The sequence below is a fragment of the Orcinus orca genome, unplaced genomic scaffold (genome assembly GCF_937001465.1).
Source record: "Orcinus orca unplaced genomic scaffold, mOrcOrc1.1 scaffold_23, whole genome shotgun sequence".
Classification (NCBI taxonomy): domain Eukaryota; kingdom Metazoa; phylum Chordata; class Mammalia; order Artiodactyla; family Delphinidae; genus Orcinus; species Orcinus orca.
Window position 1 is genome coordinate 3182440 of NW_026043884.1, and position 25489 is coordinate 3207928.

Consider the following 25489-nt stretch of genomic DNA (forward strand, 5'->3'; position numbering starts at 1 on the left):
TGGCCAGCTCACAAGAAAGCGAGTTGAAGAAAGGAGCTCAGGGGCACTGTAATTCACAAACCTGCAGAGTTATAAATGACAGCTATCGTCCAAAAATATACTGAAGTAAGGCTGCCAAGAGGACTTCAAAGCGGGGCAGAATTGCACGAAACCGATTTCAGGAGGTAGACTGGAATTGCATTTAAAGCATAGGAAAAGAGGCAGAATGTTGACAATGATGCACTTGGCCAAAAACGGCATATTCGTTTTTTCCTGAATATATTCAGGAAAAAAGTCATAGGTCCTTTTTGGCCCACCAAGCAAGCTTGCAAAGTAAATCTGCACTACAATGAAGTCTCTTTTCTCCCCGGTCAAAAGGGCCATCTGAAAAAAGTGTAAAATCCAGAAAGGCAGGACAGGCCATGGAGAACTGGGAGCCTTGTTATGCTGATGGGCGGGATGTAAATTGCCAACAGCCACTGGGGAGAAGTGTATGGTGTTTCCTGAAACATCTAAAAAACAGAGGAACAGAGCCTAGGGCACTTCCACTTATGGTCCTATAGCTTAGGGAAATTAAAATCAAAAAGACACAGCCACCCCAAAGTTTGGGACGGCTCTGTTTACAAGAACCTCGTTTACAGTACAAGTTCAATATCGCAGAAAGTGAAAAATGGATAAAGAAGTTGTGGTACTTACGTACAATGCAATATCACTCAACAATGAAATCTATGTCATCAGGCCCGTAGCAGCATAATGAGTGGATTCAGGTATGATGATTCTAACTGAAATAAGTCACACAGAAAAAGAAACATCATAAGATATCACTAATACACGGAATGTAAACTTGGCTACACAGGAACTGGATTACAAAACAGAACAGAGTCTCAAATTTAGAAAACCAACTTATGCTTGCTTAAGGGGAAAGGTGAGTTGGGGTGCTGCATAAAACCAGAGATTGAAATGAGCACAGATAAAGTTCCTTAAGCCAAATACGTAATAGACAAGAGCTACTCCTTGCTCAACGAAATGGACTCAACACCCCATATTAAACGCCTAAGAATGTACCTGACTAGTAAGTATCTTAAAACCTATGGATTGCTATGTCTCCGAAAGAGAATCAAGCGTGTGTACAGGGGCATAAACGCAGCAGTGATAGGATTGGAGAGGTTCGGTGAGCAAATGAAGACCCTTTGAAATCATATTGCATGGTACCCATTCCACGGGTGTCAACTCTCCAGGTTTAAGGGATTCTTCCTTCAGCTAAAACATGCATGTGGAACCCAGAGTATGATCAACCGTGTGATCGGGAGACGTGTTCAAATATGTCTCAGTTTTCCTCCCCTGGTACTCGGGTGCAACATTCCAGACACTTTACTAACACTCTCCCAACGTGGAGAGTCAGTGCCTTTAACCTCCTGTTTGGCCCAGTTTGCGATTTCTGCGGAAGATGAACAGGAATATGGAGAACCAATGAGAGACTATCTGGAGGTGTCTGGACGGGCAAATTTAACTCTCATTTCCCACCAGGAAGAGGAATTAACCAAAGGCTCAGCGTGCCGTGGTGGAACTAGATTAGGGCCTGAAGCAATCCTGCGGTGTTGCGGCCAGCTCACAAGAAAGCGAGTTGAAGAAAGGAGCTCAGGGACACTGTAATTCACAAACCTGCAGAGTTATAAATGACAGCTATCGTCCAAAAATATACTGAAGTAAGGCTGCCAAGAGGACTTGAAAGCGGGGCAGAATTGCAGGAAACCAATTTCAGGAGGTAGACTGGAATTGCATTTAAAGCATAGGAAAAGAGGCAGAACGTCCACAATGATGCACTTGGCCAAAAAGGGCATATGCGTTTTTTCCTGAATATATTCAGGAAAAAACGCATACGCACTTTTTGGCCAACCAAGCAAGCCTGCAAAGGAAATCTGCACTACAATGAAGTCTCACTTCCCCCCGGTCAAAAGGGCCATCTGAAAATAGTGTAAAATCCAGAAAGGCAGGACAGGCCATGGAGAACTGGGAGCCTTGTTATGCTGATGGGCGGGATGTAAATTGCCAACAGCCACTGGTTAGAAGTGTATGGTGTTTCCTGAAACATCTAAAAAACAGAGGAACAGAGCCTAGGGCACTTCCACTTATGGTCCTATAGCTTAGGGAAATTAAAATCAAAAAGACACAGCCACCCCAAAGTTTGGGACGGCTCTGTTTACAAGAACCTCGTTTACAGTACAAGTTCAATATTGCAGAAAGTGAAAAATGGATAAAGAAGTTGTGGTACTTACGTACAATGGAATATCACTCAGCAATGAAATCTATGTCATCAGGCCCGTAGCAGCATAGAGTGGATTCAGGTATGATGATTCTAACTGAAATAAGTCACACAGAAAAAGAAACATCATAAGATATCACTAATACACGGAATGTAAACTTGGCTACACAGGAACTGGATTACAAAACAGAACAGGGTCTCAAATTTAGAAAACAACTTATGCTTGCTTAAGGGGAAAGGTGAGTTGGGGTGCTGCATAAAACCAGAGATTGAAATGAGCACAGATAAAGTTCCTTAAGCCAAACATGTAATAGACAAGAGTTACTCCTTGCTCAAAGAAATGGGCTGAACACCCCATAATAAACGACTAAGAATGTACCTGACTTGTAAGTATCTTAAAACCTATGGATTGCTATGTCTCCAAAAGAGAATCAAGCGTGTGTACAGGGGCATAAACGCAGCAGTGATAGGATTGGAGAGGTTCGGTGAGCAAATGAAGACCCTTTGAAGTCATATTGCATGGTACCCATTCCACGGGTCTCAACTCTCCAGGTTTAAGGGATTCTTCCTTCAGCTAAAACATGCTTGTGGAACCCAGAGTATGATCAACCGTGTGATCGGTAGACGTGTTCAAATATGTCTCAGTTTTCAAACCCTGGTTCTCGTGTGCAACATTCCAGACGCTTTACTAACACTCTCCCGACTTGGAGAGTCAGTGCCTTTAACCTCCTGTTTGGCCCAGTTTGCAATTTCTGCGGAAGATGAACAGGAATAGGGAGAACCAATGAGAGACCAGCTGGAGGTGTCTGGACGGGCAAATTTAACTCTCATTTCCCACCAGGAAGAGGAATTAACCAAAGGCTCAGTGTGCCGTGCCGGAACCAGATTAGGGCCTGAAGCAATCCTGCTGTGTTGCGGCCATCTCACAAGAAAGCGAGTTGAAAAAAGGAGCTCAGGGGCACTGTAATTCACAAAACTGCAGAGTTATAAATGACAGCTATCGTCCAAAAATATACTGAAGTAAGCCTGCCAAGAGTACTTGAAAGCAGGGCAGAATTGCAGGAAACCGATTTCAGGAGGTAGACTGGAATTGCATTTAAAGCATAGGAAAAGAGGCAGAACGTCGACAATGATACACTTGGCAAAAAAGGGCGTATGCATTTTTTCCTGAATGTATTCAGGAAAAAACGTCTACGCACTTTTTGGCCAACCAAGCAAGCTTGAAAAGGAAATCTGCACTACAATGAAATCTCACTTTCCCCCGGTCAAAAGGGCCATCTGAAAAAAGTGTAAAATCCAGAAAGGCAGGACAGGCCATGGAGAACTGGGAGACTTGTTATGCTGATGGGCCAGATGTAAATTGCCAACAGCCACTGGGGAGAAGTTTATGCTGTTTCCTGAAACATCTAAAAAACAAAGCAACAGAGCCTAGGGCACTTCCACTTATGGTCCTATAGCTTAGGGAAATTAAAATCAAAAAGACACAGCCACCCCAAAGTTTGGGATAGCTCTGTTTACAATAACGTCATTTACGGTACAAGTTCAATATCGCAGAAAGCGAAAAATGGATAAAGAAGTTGTGGTACTTATGTACAATGCAATATCACTCAGCAATGAAATCTATGTCATCAGGCCCATAGCAGCATAATGAGTGGATTCAGGTATGATGATTCTAACTGAAATAAGTCACACAGAAAAAGAAACATCATAAGATATCACTAATACACGGAATGTAAACTTGGCTACACAGGAACTTGATTACAAAGCAGAACAGGGTCTCAAATTTAGAAAACAACTTATGCTTGCTTAAGGGGAAAGGTGAGTTGGGGTGCTGCATAAAACCAGAGATTGAAATGAGCACAGATAAAGTTCCTTAAGCCAAACATGTAATAGACAAGAGCTACTCCTTGCTCAAAGAAATGGGCTCAACACCCCATAATAAAGGACTAAGAATGTAGCTGACTTGTAAGTATCTTAAAACCTATGGATTGCTATGTCTCCGAAACAGAATCAAGCGTGTGTACAGGGGCATAAATGCAGCAGTGATAGGATTGGAGAAGTTCGGTGAGCAAATGAAGACCCTTTGAAGTTATATTGCATGGTACCCATTCCACGGGTCTCAACTCTCCAGGTTTAAGGGATTCTTCCTTCAGCTAAAACATGCATGTGGAACCCAGAGTATGATCAACCGTGTGATCGGGAGACGTGTTCAAATATGTCTCAGTTTTCAACCCCTGGTACTCGTGTGCAACATTCCAGACGCTTTACTAACACTCTCCTGACTTGGAGAGTCAGTGCCTTTAACCTCCTGTTTGGCCCAGTTTGCAATTTCTGCGGAAGATGAACAGGAATAGGGAGAACCAATGAGAGACTAGCTGGAGGTGTCTGGACGGGCAAATTTAACTCTAACTTCCCACCAGGAAGAGGAATTAACCAAAGGCTCAGCGTGCCGTGCCGGAACCAGATTAGTGCCTGAAGGAATCCTGTGCTGTTACGGCCAGCTCACAAGAAAGCGAGTTGAAGAAAGGAGCTCAAGGGCACTGTAATTCACAAACCTGCAGAGTTATAAATGACAGCTATCGTCCAAAAATATACTGAAGTAAGGCTGCCAAGAGGACTTGAAAGCAGGGCAGAGTTGCAGGAAACCAATTTCAGGAGGTAGACTGGAATTGCATTTAAAGCATAGGAAAAGAGGCAGAACGTCGACCCTGATACACTTGGCAAAAAAGGGCGTATGCGTTTTTTCCTGAATGTATTCAGGACAAAACACATACGCACTTTTTGGCAAACCAAGCAAGCTTGCAAAGGAAATCTGCACTACAATGAAGTCTCACTTTCACCTGGTCAAAAGGGCCATCTGAAAAAAGTGTAAAATCCAGAAAGGCAGGACAGGCCATGGAGAACTGGGAGCCTTGTTATGCTGATGGGCGGGATGTAAATTGCCAACAGCCACTTGGGATAAGTGTATGGTTTTTCCTGAAACATCTAAAAAACAAAGCAACAGAGCCTAGGGCACTTCCACTTATGGTCCTATAGCTTAGGGAAATTAAAATCAAAAAGACACAGCCACCCCAAAGTTTGGGACGGCTCTGTTTACAAGAACCTCGTTTACAGTACAAGTTCCGTATTGCAGAAAGCGCAAAATGGATGAAGAAGTTGTGGTACATACGTACAATGAAATATCACTCAGCAATGACAACTATGTCATCAGGCCCGTAGCAGCATAATGAGTGGATTCAGGTATGATGATTTTAACTGAAATAAGTCACACAGAAAAAGAAACATCATAAGATATCACTAATATACGGAATGTAAACTTGGCTACACAGGAACTGGATTACAAACAGAACAGGGTCTCAAATTTAGAAAACCAACTTATGCTTGCTTAAGGGGAAAGGTGAGTTGTGGTGCTGCATAAAACCAGAGATTGAAATGAGCACAGATAAAGTTCCTTAAGCCAAATATGTAATAGACAAGAGCTACTCCTTGCTCAACGAAATGGACTCAACACCCCATATTAAACGCCTAAGAATGTACCTGACTTGTAAGTATCTTAAAACCTATGGATTGCTATGTCTCCAAAAGAGAATCAAGCATGTGTACAGGGGCCTAAACGCAGCAGTGATAGGATTGGAGAGGTTCGGTGAGCAAATGAAGACCCTTTGAAGTCATATTGCATGGTACCCATTCCACGGGTCTCAACTCTCCAGGTTTAAGGGATTCTTCCTTCAGCTAAAACATGCATGTGGAACCCAGAGTATGATCAACCGTGTGATCGGGAGACGTGCTCAAATATGTCTCCGTTCTTGTCCCCTGGTACTCGGGTGCAACATTCCAGACACTTTACTAACACTCTCCCAACGTGGAGAGTCAGTGCCTTTAACCTCCTGTTTGGCCCAGTTTGCGATTTCTGCGGAAGATGAACAGGAATATGGAGAACCAATGAGAGACTATCTGGAGGTGTCTGGACGGGCAAATTTAACTCTCATTTCCCACCAGGAAGAGGAATTAACCAAAGGCTCAGCGTGCCGTGGTGGAACTAGATTAGGGCCTGAAGCAATCCTGCGGTGTTGCGGCCAGCTCACAAGAAAGCGAGTTGAAGAAAGGAGCTCAGGGACACTGTAATTCACAAACCTGCAGAGTTATAAATGACAGCTATCGTCCAAAAATATACTGAAGTAAGGCTGCCAAGAGGACTTGAAAGCGGGGCAGAATTGCAGGAAACCAATTTCAGGAGGTAGACTGGAATTGCATTTCAAGCATAGGAAAAGAGGCAGAACGTCCACAATGATGCACTTGGCCAAAAAGGGCATATGCGTTTTTTCCTGAATATATTCAGGAAAAAACGCATACGCACTTTTTGGCCAACCAAGCAAGCCTGCAAAGGAAATCTGCACTACAATGAAGTCTCACTTCCCCCCGGTCAAAAGGGCCATCTGAAAATAGTGTAAAATCCAGAAAGGCAGGACAGGCCATGGAGAACTGGGAGCCTTGTTATGCTGATGGGCGGGATGTAAATTGCCAACAGCCACTGGTTAGAAGTGTATGGTGTTTCCTGAAACATCTAAAAAACAGAGGAACAGAGCCTAGGGCACTTCCACTTATGGTCCTATAGCTTAGGGAAATTAAAATCAAAAAGACACAGCCACCCCAAAGTTTGGGACGGCTCTGTTTACAAGAACCTCGTTTACAGTACAAGTTCAATATTGCAGAAAGTGAAAAATGGATAAAGAAGTTGTGGTACTTACGTACAATGGAATATCACTCAGCAATGAAATCTATGTCATCAGGCCCGTAGCAGCATAGAGTGGATTCAGGTATGATGATTCTAACTGAAATAAGTCACACAGAAAAAGAAACATCATAAGATATCACTAATACACGGAATGTAAACTTGGCTACACAGGAACTGGATTACAAAACAGAACAGGGTCTCAAATTTAGAAAACAACTTATGCTTGCTTAAGGGGAAAGGTGAGTTGGGGTGCTGCATAAAACCAGAGATTGAAATGAGCACAGATAAAGTTCCTTAAGCCAAACATGTAATAGACAAGAGTTACTCCTTGCTCAAAGAAATGGGCTGAACACCCCATAATAAACGACTAAGAATGTACCTGACTTGTAAGTATCTTAAAACCTATGGATTGCTATGTCTCCAAAAGAGAATCAAGCGTGTGTACTGGGGCATAAACGCAGCAGTGATAGGATTGGAGAGGTTCGGTGAGCAAATGAAGACCCTTTGAAGTCATATTGCATGGTACCCATTCCACGGGTCTCAACTCTCCAGGTTTAAGGGATTCTTCCTTCAGCTAAAACATGCTTGTGGAACCCAGAGTATGATCAACCGTGTGATCGGTAGACGTGTTCAAATATGTCTCAGTTTTCAAACCCTGGTTCTCGTGTGCAACATTCCAGACGCTTTACTAACACTCTCCCGACTTGGAGAGTCAGTGCCTTTAACCTCCTGTTTGGCCCAGTTTGCAATTTCTGCGGAAGATGAACAGGAATAGGGAGAACCAATGAGAGACCAGCTGGAGGTGTCTGGACGGGCAAATTTAACTCTCATTTCCCACCAGGAAGAGCAATTAACCAAAGGCTCAGTGTGCCGTGCCGGAACCAGATTAGGGCCTGAAGCAATCCTGCAGTGTTGCGGCCATCTCACAAGAAAGCGAGTTGAAAAAAGGAGCTCAGGGGCACTGTAATTCACAAAACTGCAGAGTTATAAATGACAGCTATCGTCCAAAAATATACTGAAGTAAGCCTGCCAAGAGTACTTGAAAGCAGGGCAGAATTGCAGGAAACCGATTTCAGGAGGTAGACTGGAATTGCATTTAAAGCATAGGAAAAGAGGCAGAACGTCGACAATGATACACTTGGCAAAAAAGGGCGTATGCGTTTTTTCCTGAATGTATTCAGGAAAAAACGTCTACGCACTTTTTGGCCAACCAAGCAAGCTTGAAAAGGAAATCTGCACTACAATGAAATCTCACTTTCCCCCGGTCAAAAGGGCCATCTGAAAAAAGTGTAAAATCCAGAAAGGCAGGACAGGCCATGGAGAACTGGGAGACTTGTTATGCTGATGGGCCAGATGTAAATTGCCAACAGCCACTGGGGAGAAGTTTATGCTGTTTCCTGAAACATCTAAAAAACAAAGCAACAGAGCCTAGGGCACTTCCACTTATGGTCCTATAGCTTAGGGAAATTAAAATCAAAAAGACACAGCCACCCCAAAGTTTGGGATAGCTCTGTTTACAATAACGTCATTTACGTTACAAGTTCAATATCGCAGAAAGCGAAAAATGGATAAAGAAGTTGTGGTACTTATGTACAATGCAATATCACTCAGCAATGAAATCTATGTCATCAGGCCCATAGCAGCATAATGAGTGGATTCAGGTATGATGATTCTAACTGAAATAAGTCACACAGAAAAAGAAACATCATAAGATATCACTAATACACGGAATGTAAACTTGGCTACACAGGAACTTGATTACAAAGCAGAACAGGGTCTCAAATTTAGAAAACAACTTATGCTTGCTTAAGGGGAAAGGTGAGTTGGGGTGCTGCATAAAACCAGAGATTGAAATGAGCACAGATAAAGTTCCTTAAGCCAAACATGTAATAGACAAGAGCTACTCCTTGCTCAAAGAAATGGGCTCAACACCCCATAATAAAGGACTAAGAATGTAGCTGACTTGTAAGTATCTTAAAACCTATGGATTGCTATGTCTCCGAAACAGAATCAAGCGTGTGTACAGGGGCATAAACGCAGCAGTGATAGGATTGGAGAAGTTCGGTGAGCAAATGAAGACCCTTTGAAGTTATATTGCATGGTACCCATTCCACGGGTCTCAACTCTCCAGGTTTAAGGGATTCTTCCTTCAGCTAAAACATGCATGTGGAACCCAGAGTATGATCAACCGTGTGATCGGGAGACGTGTTCAAATATGTCTCAGTTTTCAACCCCTGGTACTCGTGTGCAACATTCCAGACGCTTTACTAACACTCTCCTGACTTGGAGAGTCAGTGCCTTTAACCTCCTGTTTGGCCCAGTTTGCAATTTCTGCGGAAGATGAACAGGAATAGGGAGAACCAATGAGAGACTAGCTGGAGGTGTCTGGACGGGCAAATTTAACTCTAACTTCCCACCAGGAAGAGGAATTAACCAAAGGCTCAGCGTGCCGTGCCGGAACCAGATTAGTGCCTGAAGGAATCCTGTGCTGTTTCGGCCAGCTCACAAGAAAGCGAGTTGAAGAAAGGAGCTCAAGGGCACTGTAATTCACAAACCTGCAGAGTTATAAATGACAGCTATCGTCCAAAAATATACTGAAGTAAGGCTGCCAAGAGGACTTGAAAGCAGGGCAGAGTTGCAGGAAACCAATTTCAGGAGGTAGACTGGAATTGCATTTAAAGCATAGGAAAAGAGGCAGAACGTCGACCCTGATACACTTGGCAAAAAAGGGCGTATGCGTTTTTTCCTGAATGTATTCAGGACAAAACACATACGCACTTTTTGGCAAACCAAGCAAGCTTGCAAAGGAAATCTGCACTACAATGAAGTCTCACTTTCACCTGGTCAAAAGGGCCATCTGAAAAAAGTGTAAAATCCAGAAAGGCAGGACAGGCCATGGAGAACTGGGAGCCTTGTTATGCTGATGGGCGGGATGTAAATTGCCAACAGCCACTTGGGAGAAGTGTATGGTTTTTCCTGAAACATCTAAAAAACAAAGCAACAGAGCCTAGGGCACTTCCACTTATGGTCCTATAGCTTAGGGAAATTAAAATCAAAAAGACACAGCCACCCCAAAGTTTGGGACGGCTCTGTTTACAAGAACCTCGTTTACAGTACAAGTTCCGTATTGCAGAAAGCGCAAAATGGATGAAGAAGTTGTGGTACATACGTACAATGAAATATCACTCAGCAATGACAACTATGTCATCAGGCCCGTAGCAGCATAATGAGTGGATTCAGGTATGATGATTTTAACTGAAATAAGTCACACAGAAAAAGAAACATCATAAGATATCACTAATATACGGAATGTAAACTTGGCTACACAGGAACTGGATTACAAACAGAACAGGGTCTCAAATTTAGAAAACCAACTTATGCTTGCTTAAGGGGAAAGGTGAGTTGTGGTGCTGCATAAAACCAGAGATTGAAATGAGCACAGATAAAGTTCCTTAAGCCAAATATGTAATAGACAAGAGCTACTCCTTGCTCAACGAAATGGACTCAACACCCCATATTAAACGCCTAAGAATGTACCTGACTTGTAAGTATCTTAAAACCTATGGATTGCTATGTCTCCAAAAGAGAATCAAGCATGTGTACAGGGGCCTAAACGCAGCAGTGATAGGATTGGAGAGGTTCGGTGAGCAAATGAAGACCCTTTGAAGTCATATTGCATGGTACCCATTCCACGGGTCTCAACTCTCCAGGTTTAAGGGATTCTTCCTTCAGCTAAAACATGCATGTGGAACCCAGAGTATGATCAACCGTGTGATCGGGAGACGTGCTCAAATATGTCTCCGTTCTTGTCCCCTGGTACTCGGGTGCAACATTCCAGACACTTTACTAACACTCTCCCAACGTGGAGAGTCAGTGCCTTTAACCTCCTGTTTGGCCCAGTTTGCGATTTCTGCGGAAGATGAACAGGAATATGGAGAACCAATGAGAGACTATCTGGAGGTGTCTGGACGGGCAAATTTAACTCTCATTTCCCACCAGGAAGAGGAATTAACCAAAGGCTCAGCGTGCCGTGGTGGAACTAGATTAGGGCCTGAAGCAATCCTGCGGTGTTGCGGCCAGCTCACAAGAAAGCGAGTTGAAGAAAGGAGCTCAGGGGCACTGTAATTCACAAACCTGCAGAGTTATAAATGACAGCTATCGTCCAAAAATATACTGAAGTAAGGCTGCCAAGAGGACTTGAAAGCGGGGCAGAATTGCAGGAAACCAATTTCAGGAGGTAGACTGGAATTGCATTTAAAGCATAGGAAAAGAGGCAGAACGTCCACAATGATGCACTTGGCCAAAAAGGGCATATGCGTTTTTTCCTGAATATATTCAGGAAAAAACGCATACGCACTTTTTGGCCAACCAAGCAAGCCTGCAAAGGAAATCTGCACTACAATGAAGTCTCACTTCCCCCCGGTCAAAAGGGCCATCTGAAAATAGTGTAAAATCCAGAAAGGCAGGACAGGCCATGGAGAACTGGGAGCCTTGTTATGCTGATGGGCGGGATGTAAATTGCCAACAGCCACTGGTTAGAAGTGTATGGTGTTTCCTGAAACATCTAAAAAACAGAGGAACAGAGCCTAGGGCACTTCCACTTATGGTCCTATAGCTTAGGGAAATTAAAATCAAAAAGACACAGCCACCCCAAAGTTTGGGACGGCTCTGTTTACAAGAACCTCGTTTACAGTACAAGTTCAATATTGCAGAAAGTGAAAAATGGATAAAGAAGTTGTGGTACTTACGTACAATGGAATATCACTCAGCAATGAAATCTATGTCATCAGGCCCGTAGCAGCATAGAGTGGATTCAGGTATGATGATTCTAACTGAAATAAGTCACACAGAAAAAGAAACATCATAAGATATCACTAATACACGGAATGTAAACTTGGCTACACAGGAACTGGATTACAAAACAGAAGAGGGTCTCAAATTTAGAAAACAACTTATGCTTGCTTAAGGGGAAAGGTGAGTTGGGGTGCTGCATAAAACCAGAGATTGAAATGAGCACAGATAAAGTTCCTTAAGCCAAACATGTAATAGACAAGAGTTACTCCTTGCTCAAAGAAATGGGCTGAACACCCCAAAATAAACGACTAAGAATGTACCTGACTTGTAAGTATCTTAAAACCTATGGATCGCTATGTCTCCAAAAGAGAATCAAGCGTGTGTACAGGGGCATAAACGCAGCAGTGATAGGATTGGAGAGGTTCGGTGAGAAAATGAAGACCCTTTGAAGTCATATTGCAGGGTACCCTTTCCACGGGTCTCAACACTCCAGGTTTAAGGGATTCTTCCTTCGGCTAAAACATACATGTGGAACCCAGAGTATGATCAACCGTGTGATCGGGAGACGTATTCCAATATTTCTCAGTTTTCGTCCCCTGGTACTCGGGTGCAACCTTCCAGACGCTTTACTAACACTCTCCCGAGTTGGAGAGTCAGTGCCTTTAACCTCCTGTTTGGACCAGTTTGCAATTTCTGCGGAAGATGAACTGGAATAGGGAGAACCAATGACAGACTAGCTGGAGGTGTCTGGACGGGCAAATTTAACTCTCATTTCCCACCAGGAAGAGGAATTAACCAAAGGCTCAGCGTGCCGTGCCGGAACCAGATTAGGGCCTGAAGCAATCCTGCGGTGTTGCGGCCAGCTCACAAGAAAGCGAGTTGAAGAAAGGAGCTCAGGGGCACTGTAATTCACAAACCTGCAGAGTTATAAATGACAGCTCTCGTCCAAAAATATACTGAAGTAAGGCTGCCAAGAGGACTTGAAAGCGGGGCAGAATTGCAGGAAACCGATTTCAGGAGGTAGACTGGAATTGCATTTAAAGCATAGGAAAAGAGGCAGAACGTCGACAATGATGCACTTGGCCAAAAAGGGCGTATGCGTTTTTTCCTGAATATATTCAGGAGAAAACGCATACGCCCTTTTTGGCCAACCAAGCAAGCTTGCAAAGGAAATCTGCACTACAATGAAGTCTCACTTCCCCCCGGTCAAAAGGGCCATCTGAAAAAAGTGTAAAATCCAAAAAGGCAGGACAGGCCATGGAGAACTGGGAGCCTTGTTATGCTGATGGGCGGGATGTATATTACCAACAGCCACTCTGGAGAAGTGTATGGTGTTTCCTGAAACATCTAAAAAACAAAGCAACAGAGCCTAGGGCACTTCCACTTATGGCCCTATAGCTTAGGGAAATTAAAATCAAAAAGACACAGCCACCCCAAACTTTGGGACAGCTCTGTTTACAAGAAACTCGTTACAGGACTAGTTCAATATCGCAGAAAGTGAAAAATGGATAAAGCAGTTGTGGTACTTACGTACAATGCAATATCACTCAACAATGAAATCTATGTCATCAGGCCCATAGCAGCATAATGAGTGGATTCAGGTATGATGATTCTATCTGAAATAAGTCACACAGAAAAAGAAACATCATAAGATATCACTAATACACGGAATGTAAACTTGGCTACACAGGAACTGGATTATAAAACAGAAGAGGTTCTCAAATTTAGAAAACCAACTTATGCTTGCTTAAGGGGAAAGGTGAGTTGGGGTGCTGCATAAAACCAGAGATTGAAATGAGCACAGATAAAGTTCCTTAAGCCAAATATGGAATAGACAAGAGCTACTACTTGCTCAACGAAATGGACTCAACACCCCATATTAAACGCCTAATAATGTACTTGACTAGTAAGTATCTGAAAACCTATGGATTGCTATGTCTCCGAAAGAGAATCAAGTGTGTTTACAGGGACATAAACGGAGCAGTGAAAGGATTGGAGAGGTTCGCTGAGCAAATGAAGACCCTTGGAGGTCATATTGCATTGTACCCATTCCACAAGTCTCAACTCTCCAGGTTTAAGGGATTCTTCCTTCAGCTAAAACATGCATGTGGAGCCCAGAGTATGATCAACCGTGTGATCGGGAGACGTGTTCTAATATGTCTCAGTTCTCGTCCCCTGGTACTCGGGTGCAACATTCCAGACGCTTTACTAACACTCTCCCGACTTGGAGAGTCAGTGCCTTTAACCTCTTGTTTTGCGCAGTTTGCAATTTCAGCGGAAGATGAACAGGAATAGGGAGAACCAATGAGAGACTAGCTGGAGGTGTCTGGACGGGCAAATTTAACTCTCATTTCCCACCAGGAAGAGGAATTAACCAAAGGCTCAGCTTGCCGTGCCAGAACAAGATTAGGGCCTGAAGCAATCCTGTGGTGTTGCGGCCAGCTTACAAGCAAGTGAGTTGAAGAAAGGAGCTCAGGGGCACTGTAATTCACAAACCTGCAGAGTTATAAATGACAGCAATCATCCAAAAATATACTGAAGAATGGCTGCCAAGAGGATTTCAAAGCGGGGCAGAATTGCAGGAAACCGATTTCAGGAGGTAGACTGGAATTGCATTTAAAGCATAGGAAAAGAGGCAGAACGTCGACAATGATACACCTGGCAAAAAAGGGCGTATGTGTTTTTTCCTGAATATATTCAGGAAAAAACACATACGCCCTTTTTGGCCAACCAAGGAAGCTTGAAAAGGAAATCTACACTATAATGAAGTCTCACTTCCCCCCGGTCAAAAGGGCCATCTGAAAAAAGTGTAAAATCCAGAAAGGCACGACAGGCCGTGGAGAACTGGGAGCGTTGTTATGCTGATCGGCGGGATGTAAATTGCCAACAGCCACTAGGGAGATGTGTATGGTGTTTCCTGAAACATCTAAAAAACAAAGCAACAGAGCCTAGGGCACTTCCAATTATGGTCCTATAGCTTAGGGAAATTAAAATCAAAAAGACACAGCCACCCCTAAATTTGGGACGGCTCTGTTTACAAGAACCTCGTTTATGGTACAAGTTCAATATCGCAGAAAGCGAAAAATGGATAAAGAAGTTGTGGTACTTATGTACAATGCAATATCACTCAGCAATGAAATCTATGTCATCAGGCCCGTAGCAGCATAATGAGTGGATTCAGGTATGATGATTCTAACTGAAATAAGTCACACAGAAAAAGAAACATAAGATATCACTAATACACGGAATGTAAACTTGGCTACACAGGAACTGGATTACAAAACAGAACAGGGTCTCAAATTTAGAAAACCAACTTATGCTTGCTTAAGGGGAAAGGTGAGTTGGGGTGCTGCATAAAACCAGAGATTGAAATGAGCACAGATAAAGTTCCTTAAGCCAAATATGGAATAGAAAAGAGCTACTCCTTGCTCAACGAAATGGACTCAAAACCCCATATTAAACGCCTAAGAATGTACCTGACTAGTAAGCATCTTAAAACCTATAGATTGCTATGTCTCTGAAAGAGAATCAAGCGTGAGTACAGGGGCATAAACGCAGCAGTGATAGGATTGGAGAAGTTTGGTGAGCAAATGAAGACCCTTTGAAATCATATTGCATGGTACCCATTCCACGGGTCTCAACTCTCCAGGTTTAAGGGATTCTACCTTCAGCTAAACCTGCATGTGGAACCCAGACTATGATCAACCATGTGATCGTGAGTCATGTTCAAATATGTCTCAGTTCTCATCCCCTGGTACTCGGGTGCAACATTCCAGACGCTTTACTAACACTCTCCCAACTTGGAGAGTCAGTGCCTTTAACCTCCTGTTTGGCCCAGTTTGCAAATTCCGCGGAAGATGAACAGGAATAGGGAGAACCAATGAGAGACTAGCTGGAGGTGTCTGGACGGGCAAATTTAACTCTCATTTCCCACCAGGAAGAGGAATTAACGAAAGGCTCAGCCTGCTGTGCCGGAACCAGATTAGGGCCTGAAGCAATCCTGCGGTGTTGTGGCCAGCTCACAAGAAAGCGAGTTGAAGAAAGGAGCTCGGGGCACTGTAATTCACAAACCTGCAGAGTTATAAATGACAGCTATCGTCCAAAAATATACTGAAGTAAGGCTGCCAAGAGGACTTGAAAGCGGGGCAGAATTTCAGGAAGCCGATTTCAGGAGGTAGACTGGAATTGCATTTAAAGCATAGGAAAAGAGGCAGAAGGTCGACAATGATGCACTTGGCCAAAAAGGGCGTATGCGTTTTTTCCTGAATATATTCAGGAAAAAACGCATACGCCCTTTTTGGCCAACCAAGCAACTTGCAAAGGAAATCTGCACTACAATGAAGTCTCACTTCCCCCCCGTCAAAAGGGCCATCTGAAAAAAGTGTAAAATCCAGAAAGGCAGGACAGGCCATGGAGAACTGGGAGTCTTGTTATGCTGATGGGCGGGATGTAAATTGCCAACAGCCACTAGGGTGAAGTGTATGGTGTTTCCTGAAACATATAAAAAACAAAGCAACAGAGCCTAGGGCACTTCCACTTATGGTCCTATAGCTTAGGGAAATTAAAATCAAAAAGACACATCCACCCCAAAATTTGGGATGGCTCTGTTTACAGGAACCTCTTCTGCAGCACAAGTTAAATATGTCAGATAGCAAATAATGGATAAAGAAGTTGCGGTACTTACGTACAACAGAATACCTCTCAGCAATGAAAACTATGTCACCATGCCCGTACCAGCATAATGAGTGGATTGAGGCACGGTGATTCTAAGTGAAAAATGTCGCACAGAAAAAAAACATCATAAGGTACCACTAATACATGGAATGAGAACTTGGCTACTCATGAACTGAATTACAAAACAGAACAGGGTCTCATGTTTAGAAAACCAACTTATGCTTGCTTAAGGGGGAACGTGAGTTGGGGTGCTGCATAAAACCTGAGTTTAAAATTAGCACAGATACCGTTCCATAAGCTAAATATGTAATAGACAAGACCGACCCTTTGTTCAAGGAAATGGACTCAACAATGAGATATCACCTCACACCTGGTAGAATGGGCATCATCAGAAAATCTACAAACAAAAAATGCTGGAAAGGGTGTGGAGAAAAGGAACCCTCTTCCACTATTGTTGGGAATATAAATTGATACAGTCACTATGGAGAACAATATGGAGTTTCTTAAGAAACTAAGAGTAGAATTACCATATGATACAGCAATCCCAGTTCTGGACATATACCCAGACAAAACCATAAATCAAAAAGAGACATTCACCGCAATGTTCATTGCCTCACTCTTTACAATATCGAGGTAATGGAAGCAACCTAAATGCCCACAGACAGACGAATGCATAAAGCTGTGGTACATATATAAAATGGAATATTAGTAAGCCATGAAAAGGAATGAAATTGGGTCATTTGTAGAGACGTCGATGGATCTAGAGAGTGTCATACAGAGTGAAGTAAGTCAGAAAGAGAAAAACAAATCTTGTATATTCATGCATATATGTGGAACCTAGAAATACTGTACAGGTTAACCATTTTGCAAGGCATAAATAGAGCAACAGATGTAGACAACAAACGTATGGACAACAAGGGGGGAAAGCTGTTGGGGGGGTGGTGGTGGGAGGAGTTGAGAGACTGGGATTGGCATGTATACATTTATATGTATAAAATAGATAACCAATAAGAACCTGCTGTATAAAAATATAAAATAAAATTCAAAATTAAAAAGAAATAAAATTTAAAAAATAAAACAGAAAAAACAATTATTCCCTTCACATACATGTATTTATATGAATAAATTATTTCCATGCTTATATCTGTAAATACAAAATAGAGGAATAAAATCTACCTTGAACCAAAAACGAAAAAGAGAAAAAAATCACAGAACCCACCAGTTCCACAGAGGAAAACCGTATCAGGGCACTTGCTCCAGTTGTAAACAATTCTGAAGTTGGTCAGTGGTGGGGAATCGTCTCCCATTCAGCCAGCAGCCCCCACGCAACAAGCGTCCTCATTGCAAAGCTGGGGCACCGTGCCGAGGCATCTGTGAGTAAACGTGAGCTGAGCCCCAGGCCAGTTGCTGCTGAACTATTCCCACCCGTCCCAGGTAAAACACCTGAATATATACAAGGACTTGAAAGCCTAGAGGAAGGGCCATAGAGCCACACGAGTGACAGCATGCTGGCCGACTTGGTGCCTGCAGGCCAGCCAGGATGGTCCTGGCCCTGGGTGCTCTTCTGGAAGATTTCCATTTCCCTGCCTGAGATACCCGTCCTGTCCCTGCCCCCACTGCTTTTTTCCTTTCTCACCTCTGCCCAGGGAGAAATTCCAGCAGCAGGTATGGGTGACACATCCTCTTCTTTAGCAGGTGGCAGCCTGGCAACTGCTGCAGAAAGTCCAGCAGAGCCCCACTCACACTGGGCCACCCACAAAGCCGTGGCCTCTCACTCCCTCCCACCAGCCCAGCCCCGAGACTGCTGACAGGGCAGAGAAAATGGCGTCAGGCATGGCTGCAGGGGCTCTTGCTGCCTGGAGTGGTATTTATATTGATCTCAACCCAGGCACACCTGGGGAGGGCTGGCCGGCACGGTAAGGCTGCCCAGGTCAGCCAATCATCACCCCTCAGGGGCTCACAGTTGCAGAAAATGGAACTTGCTGAACCGGCCAGGTCCAAGGAACAGGTGTGGGCTCCTGAGAGTCAGGATAGACAAGGGGCTGCAGCTTTGGCTTGTTTTCTAATCATTTTATCTGGCCCATGAGTGGGAGACAACTTCAAGAAAACCCTCTCCTAATGAGAGGAACCCAGGAGTCAGGGAGAGGAGGGGTGGGTGGTGGTTGGAGACAGAGGCCTGGTGCCCCAGGTGCAGTGGAAGTCTCTTGAAGACCAGGTGGAGGGAGGCCGCACAGAGTGATGCCCAGGGTCACAGACCTGTCGCAGCTGCTGTTTGTTAGTTCCAGTCCTGCTCTGAGGTGCTCTGTGTCAGCTCTGAGCGACAGGTGAGCTGGGGGTGCTCTGCAATGAGGGCTATGTGCACGGTTCCTGTGTGCCCAGCCCTGCCACGGTACCTGCAAGGGTAGCTCTGTATCCTGGGAGGGGCCTGACCACGAGAGCCCCGTGGGCTGGGGTGGGGGTGGGGTACCTGCCCAGGTGAGCTCCATATTCTGGGATTGGTCTGACCACGAGAGCCCCATGGGCGCTGGGGACCTGGTAAAGTATGTCAGGACAGTCAGTGAAGCCACCGAGGATATACCTCCAACTGCTCCTAATTCCTACACCCTGCTGGTCATTCTACCAACCACCAGGACATGGTATTCTCTATTAGTCTTCAATGATGCCTTCTTTTGTATTCTATTAGTCCCAGAGTCACAAGAAATTTTGGCTTGTGAGTGGCAGGACTCAACATACAACTAAAACAATACTTCTGGGCCGTCTTGCCCCAAGGGTGCAAAAATTCCCACACCATCTTTGGGGAAAGCTTAGCTAAAGACCTAAAAGTTCTACCTCTGGAAAAGGAAACTCTCCTTCAGTACGCAGATGACATTCTGATCGCCAGCCCTACTAAGGAGGCCTCTGAACTACCAAGCCAATAAAGGATAGAAGTTGTCCAAGAAAAAGCTCAAATATCACAGACTGCGGTGACCTGCCTGGGCTTCATTCTCACAGAAGGTCGGAGAAGCCCATCCCAGGAAAGGGAAGAAACCATTTTCAGCCTTACCCCTTTCTAAAACTAGAAGACAGCTTAGGGGTTCCTGGGGAGGCCAGGGTTTGCTGCTTCTGGATCCCTAACTACAGTCTACTAGCTGGGCCTCTATATGAAACACTGAAAGGAAAAGTTGATGATCCTTTTGAATAGAATCCAGAAGTGGCCTTTCAAGAATGGAAAGAGCAGTCAATTCAGACCCTTGCCCTGGAACTCCCTAATTTAGCTAAACCCTTTGACCTTTACATTCCCGGTGAAAGGTGAATCGCCATTGGAGAATTAGTGCAAAAACTGGGACCACTTGAAATGGAACAATGCAAGAATGCCATCCAGGTAGGATAAACTACGGTCACCAAGGGGCTTGGCCCACTGCCACATCTGGCCAAGATACTGGCGGTATCTAAAAACCTGGAAATCAGCAGCCCCAAAGGCCACCTCCCTCCTAAGGGAAAAGGACCCCACATGGTGATCCTAACCACCAACCATGCTCTGAAGTTGCAGGGTTCGCTCTGTGGGCACACCAACCTCGAGTGAGGAGGCCTTCCAACTCCAACATCCAGAGAGATAACCGGGGGCAACAGGGCACCATGACGACTCATGTGAACATCACTTGACCTGGAGTTTCTCTCATAAAACAACAAGAGTGTGTCCCAAAAGAGTAGACTACTGCTTGCAGGACTTACTGCACCCAGAGGGGAGCTAATAATCTTGGCGGGGGAACCGTATATCACACTGTCACCATAGAAAAGCCTACAGACACCGTGATGATGGTGGCCAATGAGACTGGCTGGACTCCTGTTTACTTCAAAAGGCTGTTGAGGTGGGCTTCCCTGGTGGCGCAGTGGTTGAGAGTCTGCCTGCCAATGCAGGGGACGCGGGTTCGAGCCTTGGTCTGGGAGGATCCTCCATGCCGTGGAGCAACTAGGCCCGTGAGCCACGACTGCTGAGCCTGCGCGTCTGGAGCCTGTGCTCCACAACAAGAGAGGCCGCGATAGTGAGAGGCCTGCGCACCGCGATGAGGAGTGGCCCCCGCTTGCCGCAAATAGGGAAAGCCCTCACACAGAAATGACCTAGCATAGCCAACAAATAAATAAATACAAAAAAACCCCCAAAATGGTCCTTTAATTTACTGTTCAAAAAAAAAAGGCTGTTGACTCAGTGGCCATCATGGTCCTTGATCAGCACTGACCCTGGACTGTCTGGGAGTTGAGCGGGCAGGGCTCTGACACCTGGTGCTGTTTGTACGTTAATTCAGGGGCCTAATTGAAGAAAACGCAGACTACTGGTCAGAGCATCTAGGCTGGCAGAAACGCTCAGCCTAAGGTGGCTGAACAAATGTGGGGCGGGGTGACACCGGTCCACACAGCGTCTCTGCACATCTCTTTCCTGGACCCTTAAAGGTCATTAGAATCTATAACACTTCCAATGCTGGTGCTCAGGTGGACGAGCAGGGAGGCAGGGGGCCTGGGGACAATCAACGTCATCTGGAGGCTGCTGGGGAGAAGCTCTGACCCTCGCCCCCGGGTATGAGGGCTCCCAACTCAGCACTCAGCAGTTACAAAAGAAGGGTCTGCACCCTCAGCACTCCAAGAATGAGGAACGGGACAAAAGGCAGAGGAGGGGTTTGTCCCCAGCAAAGCCCATTAAAAATCCCTGGGAGATAAAAATAGAATCTGGGCAATAAAGTCAAGTCTAACCTTTTTTATCCTTTGTGCTTTGTCTAATTTCATGTGCTCCTAGGGTCCCACATGCAGAGGTTCCACACCCGGCACTTCAGACCAGATTTCCTAGTGCAGAATGGCTGGGACGACACCTCAGCTCCTGGGGCCCAGTGCAGACTCCGCGATATAGAGCCTGAGCTGCAGCCAACCCGGCCCTCGAGAGCTCCGCCCCCTCCCTCCCACTGACTCTGACAGGATCTCTACACAACAGCCCAGCCCACAGCCCACGGGGTAGTGCATGCTCTCACCTCTCCATTCTCTGATCAAAATATAAAGTTTCCTTTGCTTGTGAACCAAACTCAGTCTCGATCTGTTGGCCCCAATGACACTGGGCAGGGGGACACTTGTTGGGGTCCACTCTGGAGGATCAGTAACAGAAATTGAGACTATTGTAACCTCAATGAACAGATGTGTGAGCCAAACTGTAGTTAACATAGAACAGTGTATAAGGCTCGGGTAAAATAAGATGTTTCTAACACTTCCATTTGATATTTCCATCACTTTATTATAAGCAAGTTCAGTGAAAAGGTTTGTCTTATTTGTCAGGTCAATATTAGAGAAACGAAGTGATTTCTTTCCAAGGATGTACATCTAATAATCTTGGTTAAAGCTTCAATCTTGTTTTAAATGCTTTTCCATTGAAAATGATACCTCTCTTTCAGCTCCCCCATTTCTGAGAAGTATAAAATCTTATAATTTATTATTACCAAAGGGGAAAGGTGGGAGGAGGGATAAATTAACAGTTTGGGATTAACACATACACACTGCTATGTATAAAATAGATCATCAACAAGGAACTACTGTATAGCACAGGGAACTACACTCAACATTTTGCAATAAGCTATAAGGGGAAATAATCTGGAAAAGAATAGATATTTTTATTGTCATTGTCATCTATCAATGACAGTTAAAGTGTAACCTAAGGGAAGCTGGTGGTGAGTGCTTCTGACCCTGAAGACTTCAATCATCTAAAGTTTGGACTCTGCCTACTTCCCCAGGCCCTTAATGAACATATGTGTAGCCGTAGCTTTAAAAATTCCCCAGTTTGGGTTTTGGGCAGACACTGATTTTGAAAAAGCCCTGGTGTTCTCCTTACATGAATGGGACTCTTCCTACTGCTAAAACATGTCTGTCACACCCAGAGGATGGTATACCGTCTGATCGGGAAGAGTTTGGAAAAGGCATCTCATCTCCTCATCTCCTGGTGCTCGGGTTCACCCCTCCAGCGTCTTTACTAACAGTCTCCCCACTTGGAGATGTCAGCACTGTCAACATCCTGTTGCGTACAGTTTGGAATTTGTCCAGAGGATGAAGCGGAAGGATGAGGAACAATGAGAGACAAGTCCTAGGTGTTCAGACAGGCACATGTCACTCTAATTTCCAATCAGGAAGACGAATTGACCAAAGGCTAGGGTTGCCCATGGAAACAGTATAGGGCTTGAGGAAATCCCGCTGCTTTGTGGCCAGTTCCCATAAACACAAGTTGAACAATGGAACTCAGGGGCAGTAAAATTCACGAAACTGCAGAGTTGAAAATATCCATCACTGAAAAATGTCTTGAGGAAAGTCAGAGAAAAGGACTTGTAAGCAAGGGAGAATGGCAGGAAAGGGATCTGAGGAGGTAGAAAGGACTCACCATTAAGCACGAGAAAAGGAGCTGAACATTGCCAACATTGCAGTTGGCCAAAAAGGGTGTATGCGTTTTTTTCTGTATATATTCAAGAAAAGGGCATACACTTTTTTAGCCAACCAAACAGGTGGGCACTGGAAGTCAATACTACAAAAGATATCACTTCGCATCAGTCAGAAGAGCCATCCTCATAAAGCGTAAACAACAGAAATGCAGGACAGGGCAAGGAGAAGAGGGAGCCCTGTGAGACTTATAGTGGAAATGTATATTGCCAACGGCCATTCTGGAGAAGTGTATTGTGTTTACTAAAGCATCTAAAAAATGAGCTACAGAGCATAGGGCACTTGCACTCATGGGCGTATATCTTGGGAAAAACAAAAATTGAGAGGACACAGGCACCCCAATGTTTACCCCCTCTCTGTTTAAAAGATCCTCGACTAGGATATAACTTAAATGTCTCTGGAGGGAAAAAATGGATAGAGATGTGGTACTTAGGTAGAGTGGAATATTATTCAGCCTGGAAATCAATGAAATATGGCCAGTTGTAACAACTCCGGAGGAGTTACGTATGATCTTTCTAAGTGACATAATTCAAAAAGAAAAAGACACATATCATAAGATATCACTTAAAGGTGGAATCCAAAATGGCTACACATGAAATAAATTACAAAACAAAAACATAGTCAAATATGTAGAAAACACGCATAAGGCTGCTAAACGGGAAAGGTGGGGAGGGGTGAGGCATCATCCAGGAGGTTGAAATTAGCAAAGATACCATTCCAAATACCAAACTGATAATCAACAAGGCCTACACGGTAGCTACAAGAACTGCACTCAGCACACTCAAGTCACCGGAAAAGAATATATACGACTGGTAAGAATCTGAAAAAGAATTTACTGATGTCTCTCTGTACGTGAATCAAGTGGATGTACAGCAGCAAGAAACAGAGCTTTGAAAATCAGCTGTAACCAATATAGTAATAAATTGAAAAAAATAAACGACAGAGAGACAGAGAAAACCTCTTACAACTTTTCCTCAGGGATGGTGATGCAACATGGATTGAACACATCTAGACCCACAGCAGGATGAGACATAAGGCTGGAAACTGTTTGCACTAAGAGAAATGTGAGGTTGGGTGAGGAAATGCACACCCTTTAAAGTAATACTACCTGGTACCCATTCAATGGGTCCCCAATCTGCAGGTTCAAGGGATCTTCCTACAGCTAAAACATGCATGGAAAACCCAGAGGACTGTACACCATGTGATCGGGAGATGTGTCTAAAATGCAGCTCATTTATCCTCTCCTGGTGCACCTGTTCACCATTCCAGCCACGTTACTTAGAATCTCCCCACTTGGAGAATCAGCACATTTCAACTTCTGTTTCACACATTTTGCAAATTGTGAGGAGGATGAATGGGAAGAGGGGGAACCAATGAGAGAATAGTTGTAGGGGTTTGGACGGGCACATATCACTCTAATTTCCCATTAAGAATAAGAATTGAAAAAAGGCTCAGCCCGCCTCGCCGGAGCCAAAATAGGGCCTGAAGCAATCCTGCGGGTTTGAGGCCAGCTCACAAAAGAGCAACTTAAAAAATGGAGCTCAGGGTCACTGCAATTCACAAACCTGCAGAGTTATAAATGAAAACTAACGTCCAAAAATATGTTGAGGTAAGGGAAAGAAGAGGATCTGAATGCAAGACAGAATTGCAAGAAACAGATTTCAAGAGATAGATTGGACTCGTCTTTAAAGCACATGAAAAGCGGCAGAATTTCGACAATGATGCAGTTGGCCCAAAAGGGCGTATGCGTTTTTTCCTGATTACATCCAGGAAAAAACGCATACGCACTTTATGGGCAACGAAGCAAGCAAGCAATGCAAATGTGCACAACAAAGAAGTCTCATTTCCCACCGGTCAAAAGGGCCATCCTAAAAAATTGTAAAAACCAGAAATGCAGGACAGGCCATGGAGAACAGGGAGCCTTTATACGCTGATGGGCAGTGTGTGAACTGCCAAGAGCCACTCTGGAGAAGTGTATGGTGGTTCCTAAATCATCTAAAAAACAGAGCTACAGAGCATAGGACACTTCCAATCATGGGAGTATATCTAGGGAAGTCTAAAAATCAACAAGACACAAGCACACCACAGTTTAGGGCTACTCTGTTTACAAGAACCTCAACTTCAGTACACCTTAAATATCCCAGGAAAGAGAACAATGGATAAAGAAGATGTGGTACTTATGTACAATGGAATATCTCTTCACCATGAAATCAAGGTAATAAGGCTAGTAGAAGGATAAAGAGTGGATTTAGGTCCGATAATACTACTTGAAATGAGTCAAACAGAAAAAGAAACATATCATAAGATATCACTTATAGAGGGAGGGTAAATATGGCTGCACAAGAAATGAATTACAGAACAGAACAGTGTCTCACATTTAGAAAACACACTTATGTCAGCTTAAGGGGAAAGGAGAGGTGGGGTGATGCATAAAACCAGAGTTTGAAATTAGCACAGATACCGTTCAATAAACCAAATAGATATTAGACAAGATCTACACCTTGCTCAATGAACTGGCCTCAACACACCCTATACACCGCAGAGAAATATATCTGAGTAATAAGAATCTTAAAACCCATGTATTGATATATCTCCATAAGGGA

General features: G+C 44.2%; 1 long non-coding RNA gene across 1 annotated transcript in view; it reads left to right on the top strand.

Annotated features, from left to right (window-relative positions):
- The first annotated feature begins 7421 nt into the window (after positions 1-7421).
- Positions 7422-25489, top strand: part of LOC125963347 (uncharacterized) — a 334169-nt gene continuing 316101 nt past the window's right edge. Inside the window, exon 1 of the long non-coding RNA XR_007475173.1 lies at positions 7422-7457. This is a non-coding gene — a long non-coding RNA (uncharacterized LOC125963347). The remainder of the gene's footprint in view (positions 7458-25489) is intronic.